This window comes from Peromyscus maniculatus, chromosome 7 (assembly GCF_049852395.1).
Source record: "Peromyscus maniculatus bairdii isolate BWxNUB_F1_BW_parent chromosome 7, HU_Pman_BW_mat_3.1, whole genome shotgun sequence".
Lineage (NCBI taxonomy): Eukaryota > Metazoa > Chordata > Mammalia > Rodentia > Cricetidae > Peromyscus > Peromyscus maniculatus.
The window spans coordinates 78,349,267-78,355,335 of NC_134858.1; positions in this window are offsets into that span (position 1 = coordinate 78,349,267).

A 6,069-nucleotide genomic window follows, 5' to 3' on the forward strand; every position below is an offset into this window, starting at 1 on the left:
TATAGAAATGGGTTAATTTAAGATATAAGAACAGTTAGCAAGAAGCCTGCCACGGCCATACAGTTTATAAGTAATATAAGCGTCTGAGTGATTATTTTATACGTGAATTGTGGGACTGCAGCGGGGCTTGGTGGAACCTGGAGAGAAGCCCTCCAGCAACAAGGAATCCCATAAAATCACTAATCTGGAGGCCATAATACATATGCAAAGGACCTGTAGGGTAAATAGAAAGAAGAAAATATATAAATAAAATAAAGATTAAAAGTAAGATAAAATTAAAAGATAAATAAAGGAATGTTTGGCATGACATTATGAGATGAGGAACCTCCAAAGACATCATGGAGTTCATCTTGTTCTGGCCATCTACTGCTAAGCATGCAGCCTACCACTCAGAGTAGTTTGTTCCCCCAGTGAGACATTCTTGGAGAAAAATAAATGGCCCTTTACAAGTAGCAATTGCTTCTGGGTTCGGGATGGGGCATGTGTTCACTTGTCTCAGCCCTAGGACCCCATCCGGTGCAGCCCCATACAGGCTCTGGGCATGTGGCCACAGTTTCTGTGGGTTCATTTGTGCATCAGTCTTGTTGATGTAGAGGGGTTTGCTTGCTCGGTGTCCTACATCCCCTCTGGCTCCTGTCCTCTTTCTGCCCCCTCGTCTACAGGTTTCTCTGAGAAGAGGGACTTGATGGAGACATCCTGTTTGTGGCTTAGTGATCGAAGGTCCCCCACTCTCTGCTCCTTGTCTGGCTGTGGGCTCGGTGTTTCTTCCCACCGGCAGCAGGATGAGGGCCGAGCAAGGCCCTGGTCTGCTTCCCTGGTAGGAGTGCTCTTGTGCTCTTCTTTATCCCCGAGTTGAATACTGGCCAACGGCTTAGCGAGCCTCCCCTGGGTAGTTGGGGTCTTTCACGCTTTTTCTAAAGCCCTGATGCCTCTTGCTGCGTGATTGCTTGCTGATCTCCACCGCAAACGCCACGGCTTCCTCCTTTTCTCTTCTCAAACTCCTTTCTCCTGGCAGCGGCCAAGATTGAGTTTGCTTGCCCTATTGTTTTACACTTAAACTCCAATAAAATCGTCCTCTAGCAAAAAAGAAATTAATCCAATTCAATTAATTAAAAAGTAAATAATTTGAAATTTCCTACAAGTGTCTCCTTTCTTGATCACAATGGTGTGTCTGTAACCATGCCATCCTCATCACAGAACGTGACAAGGTATAACAAGTCTAAGGTTTTTTTTTTTTTAACCTTCTTTTCTTTTTTTTTTTTTTTTGGTTTTTCGAGACAGGGTTTCTCTGTGTAGCTTTGTGCCTTTCCTGGAACTCGCTTTGGAGACCAGGCTGGCCTCGAACTCACAGAGATCCGCCTGCCTCTGCCTCCCGAGTGCTGGGATTAAAGGCGTGCGCCACCACCGCCCGGCTTTTAACCTTATTTTCAAGGTAGTATGTTAACCTGCCAAAGTTTTATAGAAGACATAAAACAAGAGAATAATATTGCTTATTGAGATAGAAATGGCCAGATGTAAGTACAGTGAACTAGCCAAGGCTGGGCACATTGTTGAATTTTTTCAGGGTAATAACCGATTGTCTTTGTTCTTGACAATATTTCCAGTGATGTATGGACAGAAATAGCCTGGGAAGACAGAGAGTCTGTCTGTCTGCTGAGCAAAAGGCAAATGAGTGTGGTCTTAGAGGATGAGGATGATGACTGTCAATGGAGCAATGTAGACATAATCGCTGACTATTAAAAATTCCAGGCTAATTGTCATGATAGAAAACCCGTCCGATGACTGAGGGAACTGGATGCAGAGATCCATGGCTAGGCCCTGGGTAGAGCTCCGGGATTTCAATTAAGGAGAAAGGGATGGGTTTATATGAGCAAGAATTGTTGAGACCAGGGCTGGAGAGATGGCTCAGCCGTTAAAGGCTAGGTTCACAACCAAAAATATAAGAATTGTTGAGACCAAGGTTGGATAAAGCACAGGGACAAATAGCCAAACGAATGGAAACACGTGAACTATGAACCTATGACTGAGGGGCCCCCAACTGGATCAGGCCCTCTGAATAGGTGAGATAGTTGATTGACTTGATCTGTTTGGGAGGCATCTAGGCAGTGGTATCAGGTCCTGGGCTCGTTGCATGAGTTAGCTGTTTGAAACCTGGGACTTATGCAGGGACGCTTGGCTCAATCTGGGAGGAGGGGACTGGACCTGCCTGGACTGAGTCTACCAGGTTAATCTCAGTCCTTGGGGGAGGCTTTGTTGGAGGAGGTGGGGATGGGGAGTAAGCTGGGGGAAAGGGGAGGGGGCTTGGAGGGGGGAGAACAAGGGAATCCGTGGCCAATATGTAGAACTGAATTGTATTGTAAAATAAATTTAAATTAAATTAAATAAAAAAATGTACCCCCCCCCAAAAAAATTCCAGGCTCCTTAGAGGCTGTTTCTCCCACAAACCAGCTTGCCATGTACAGGGAATCTGGGCAAATACTACTGATAGTGTCATGCTCTGTCCCACAAAATGTCATATGTTGGGAGCTTGATCCCCAGGGCAAAGACATTGAGAAGCTGTAGGACAGTTAAGAGTTGGGGCTTTGTGGGAGTTGCAACTGGCCACTCTCCACCTCCTAGCCTCCTCTCTAGTGCTGATCTCTCCTCTCACATGTTCCCTGATCATCGTGATGCCATCTGTTGCCAAAGCTGAGCTGGTATCAGCATCATGCCCTTAAATCTCCTAAACTCTGAGAATAGCACTGTTCAATTCACTTATATTTCCACTTAATTGCTCAAAGATCATTGAACTTTTGGCTTAGAAGGAAACTAGAATTCATTTACTTTAATGTTCAGTTCAATGCACTCTCTTTTTAAATACCCCTTCCAGATTTAATCTTTATTTTAAAAGCATTAAATATATTAGAAAATAAGTTTAGGAGCATAAGAAAAATTATGTTGTGTTATATTGGATCTAAAGTATATCCTGTATTCTGCTTTTCTTCTATTCAAGTGATGAGCTGAAGTCACCCCTGGGGTTGTCTTTATGGTTTCATCTTTTAACAACAACAGCAGCAGCAGCAGCAACAACAACAACAACAACAACAAATTCTTTCATTGACATATTTTCTAGACTCAACAGTGTCAGCTTCTAGGTGTCTTCTTCCTTTCCATATTGCGCTGGATTTTAACACCATTTTCAGTTGATGAGTGACTTAGTCAGGTTGAGACTATGGGAGAAGTACACAACTTCTTACAACTGAGTCGGTTCTGGCACTATCTCTAACTAGACATGTGGCTTCAACTCACTTGATCTCTGTGTAAAATGGGAAGAAGAATAACAAATCTTTTCTGCTGTGCTTTGAACTTTTCTCCCAAAGAGAATGAGTTGGAAACTCAGTCCACAACCTAACAGCGCTGAGGGTCAAAGTCTGCTGAGAGGGGTTTAGATCGCAAAGGCTTCCCCTTCGTGGAGGAATTCACGTTGATTATAAAAGGGCCAGAGCATGCAAGGTTATTAGTTTTCTCATCCTTTTACTTTGTACCGTGGCACGCTGTGGAAAGAAGGCTCTTGCCAGATGTCAGTACCTTGATATTGAACTTCTCAGCTTCCAAAATCATGAGAACCAGTTACCTTTTCCTTAAAAACATCTATTCTGTAGGACCACAAAAAGCCACACAGAACAGACTAAGACTCCCTCAGCAAATTGTTAGATTAAAGGAAGTAACAATGTTGAAAGCTTAGCCTGGCACTTGGTCCAGAGCTAATTGTGAGGGAAACTGATGAAAACTCTAAGTGTGATGTCGGGGATATCAATTCAGCAGAAAGCGGGCATCTGAAAAACCCAGGATGCTGCTCATAGAGACTGCTAGCTACGGGATTTTAAATGCTTTCTTCTGTCCTTCTTCATGTCATTTTATATAGTGCCTCACATTCATGGACCTCCTTCAGAGGGATGACGGATGCCAGATATCGCTGCTGCATCTTCACCTGTGAAAAGCTAGTATGTGGGAGGAGAGGGTGAGTGATGTGAATGGGAAAGGGTAGTGTTTGGATGAGTGGACAAAATAAATACACGCTTTGCCCAGGTGTGATTTCTGCAACCTGACGTTTTTTTAAAGCAATTCATGAAGCTGGGGTAACTAATCTGACCCAGAGCCCTATTAGGAAAAGTCAATATTTTTCTCCCTGTTTTACAGATAGAAGAACTGAGCCAAGACATGGTAAGGGTCTTTGTCAAGGTTATATAGAAAGTCAGAGCTGAACGACACATTTATTTCTGAATATTGATTTCAAAGCCTTGGGCTGTATAATTCTGAAAATGAAAAAAATAACTGGAAATACATTCTGCATGCTAGATGATTATAAAATAGAATAACTCAAATGTGATTCTAAAAACTCCCAAGTCATTGTCACACCTTTGTAAATCTCTTACTTCTAACTTTATTACACTGGTGGTTGGTGAAGCATGAAAGAAAGGAAATTGCTGATTGTATTGATAAAGCAACCTTTGGAAAAGGCCACGGGAGGTGTTGCAGAGGAGAGGAATGATTGAATGCACTTAAAAATTTAAACCTGATGCATCTTCATAGTCACTTGAAATTAATAATAATAATAAAAATGTCCTGGAAACATCTCCGATGACATCAGGGATGTTGCTGGATTTCTTTCTCCTGTAGCATCAGCTGCCCTGCATCTCTGAGGCCACAAGGGAAGCAGGGACGCAGCTAGTGAGCCCATGACCAATTGTAGTGGCTCTTGTCCAGCAGAGAATAGCCATCCATTTCCTGCATGAAAGAGGGTGTGTGCATGGATACTTTAATTAGAAGCGTGTCTAAATTGAAGGAATAGCTAACTGTATTTCCTTTCTCTATTTTAGTCCTCAGCCTCTCGCTGAAACGTGTGATCAAGCTGCCTCTGGAATCCTGAAACACTTGAAAATGGCACAGACAGATTTTTTTTTTCCGGGCTAAATTTAGCAGGATAGGCAGAATTTTAGTAGTCTGTCTCACCCACTTGAAGTTAATTTCCCATTTAGCGTTTGTGCCTGCTAACTGGCTGTTGTTTGTGTTGAACTCTGTGGTTTTGCTTTCCAAGAGAAAGGAGTCAGGAGTGGAGTACAGTCAGCCCCCAAGCAGCATCTATGCCAGGATCAAATGCTATGTCCATCTTCTAGGGGGAGGGTAAGCCAGGCTGGCACAGACACGTCCGATACAAAAGCCGTCTCCAATGTATCCACGTTCAGTAATGCTATTTCACATAAGTTTGCAGCACCAAATACTTTACCTAAAAATTTTCCAGTTGCTAAATTTGGTGGGAAAAGTGATATTCCGCTTGGATAATGGATAAAAGGGTACTCACTATCCTAGCGATATCTGATAGAGGAAAAACAGCTTCACGGGGACAGCTAATTTAAGGAAGAAAAACCCGTCATGCATTGGTGCTAGTTTCAAACACCGCCTTTGCTCTGAACAGTGGCCACGCCACCAAGCCACGGTCTACACTTGCTCACAACAGGAGCTGGATTTTACTTGGTTGGGAAGTTCATTGTGGTGACTGCTTATCACATCAGAGTCCAAGCAGCCTGGTTTTCCTTACTGTCCCCGTCTCTCCACAGTAATCAGATTATGCAACGAAAAAGGAGCTACCCCCTTATCAACTCCACGGCAAATGCCCTGGACAATCTGTTCGCATCTCTCACTCAGGGCTCATCGTCCAAAACTCTGTCTGCTGCCTGTTCTGCAGCTCCCTAGCTGAAGCTTCGTGAGCCAGCCAAGTCTGTCTGAATAAGCCTGATGGGGTCCTTTCCCCCACAAAAAGTCTTCTGGCTGATTTTCTGAACTGCTCTCCCTCTTTTTTCCCTGGCTCTTTTTTATGTGGTTGGTGTGTGTGTGTGTGTGTGTGTGTGTGTGTGTGTGTGTGTGTGTGTGTGTGCATATAACTTCTGTGAGGGAGTTTGGGATGTGTGTGTGTTCTGAAGATGGGGACTAGGTGGGACCATTAGACTAATTTTATCTATTTCTATTCCCAGGCTACAAAACAAAATTTAAAACATTTTCCTGCTCTTTGTAAAAGCAGAAGGCACTGTT